This window comes from Nyctereutes procyonoides, unplaced genomic scaffold (genome assembly GCF_905146905.1).
Source record: "Nyctereutes procyonoides isolate TBG_1078 unplaced genomic scaffold, NYPRO_anot_genome, whole genome shotgun sequence".
Lineage (NCBI taxonomy): Eukaryota > Metazoa > Chordata > Mammalia > Carnivora > Canidae > Nyctereutes > Nyctereutes procyonoides.
The window spans coordinates 23,795,526-23,797,099 of record NW_026575136.1 but is presented as its reverse complement, the minus strand read 5'-3'; the positions used below and the strand labels follow the sequence as shown (position 1 = coordinate 23,797,099).

Sequence of the window (1,574 nt, the reverse complement as noted above, 5' to 3'; positions counted from 1 at the left end):
ACATGCACAATGTCTGAAGCAGTGACTGTTTTAATTTATCTTTCCTCCCTGTTTTGATGGGTTGTCCTGAGTTTCTTCCTTTAGCATGGTCCCGAGGCTTGCCTTCATCTGAGTCCCTCCAAAGTCTCCCCTCATCTCTGTCACATGCCACAGAAGCCCCCTGAGTTCATCTCTCATTGGGGATGAGCAGTCGGAGTGGGGCCAGTGGAGGTTCTCTCCCCAGGAATGGAGTTCCATTCAGCGTGGAGCTCCTGCAGAGATGGACATCGAGTGACAACTGGGTCCCTGCTTTTATATGCCAGCAGACGCGCGAGAGGTAAGAGACATAAAAAACATCTACTTAGCTCAGAATATTCCCCAGGTACCCGTCAGAGATGGATTTATGTGGAGCAAACACACATTAGGAGGGCTTAATCCTATTAGTCATTCACATTTTAGGTTAACATCCAGTTCAGTTAAAATATAGTTTTGGGGGGATCCCTGGGTGGCGCAGCGGTTTGGCGCCTGCCTTTGGCCCAGGGCGCGATCCTGGAGACCCGGGATCGAATCCCACGTCGGGCTCCCGGTGCATGGAGCCTGCTTCTCCCTCTGCCTGTGTCTCTGCCTCTCTCTCTCTCTCTCTCTCTCTCTCTCTCTCTCACTATAATAAATAAATAAAAATTAATTAATTAATTAATTAAATAAAATATAGTTTTGGGGCACCTGGCTGGCTCAGTCAGGGAAACATGCAGCTCTTGGTCACAGGGTTATGAGTTCAAGCCCCACACTGGATAGAGAGATTACTTAAATAAATAAACTTTTTTTTAAAAAAAAGGGAGGGGGATAAAATAAGATGTAGTTTTGTTTGTGCTTTGGCAATATATATATATTAAAATTGGAATAATACAGAGATGATTAGCACGGCCCCTATGCAAAGATGACACACAAATTTGTTAAACATTCTATATTTACATATATTAGAATTATATAATTATAATATTAAGTATAGATTATATACACTTATACATAATATGTAATATTGTATATATAATATGGAATATTGCTAAGCCACAAAAAAGAACAAAATCTTGCCATTTGCAATGACATGGATGGAGCTAGATAGTATTATGCTAAGCAAAATAAATCAGAGAAAGACAAATACCATATGATTTCATTCATATGTGGAATTTAAGAAACAAAACAAATGAGCAAAGGAAAAAAGAGAAAGAGAGACAAACCGAGAAATAGACTCAACTTGAAAGAACAAACTTGACGGTCACCAGAGTGGGGGAAATGGGGGGGATGGGGGAAACAGGTGATGGGGATGAAGGAGTGTACTTGTGACTTGTGACGAGCGCTGGGTGTTGTATGGAAGTGTGGAATCACTATATTTTACACCTGAAACCAATATAACACTGTCTGTTTACTACCTGGAATTAAAAAAAAAATTAAAAAACAAACAAAAAAAGGGTAGTTTTGTTTGAAAAGAGATGATGGAGTGAATTGGAATTGCTAGGCAGGTCTGAATGAGCTTTCACACAGATTCAGGGTAGCTAATGAGATGACACACAGGAGACATTCAATAAATATTTCTG

The 1,574-nt window shown here is 40.3% G+C and overlaps 1 non-coding gene across 1 annotated transcript; it reads left to right on the top strand.

The window, feature by feature from the left end:
* Positions 1-844: 844 nt before the first annotated feature.
* On the top strand, positions 845-951 carry LOC129495625 (U6 spliceosomal RNA). The gene has a single exon (XR_008661567.1). It is a non-coding gene; the product is annotated as a U6 spliceosomal RNA (small nuclear RNA).
* The last annotated feature ends 623 nt before the right edge of the window (positions 952-1,574 follow it).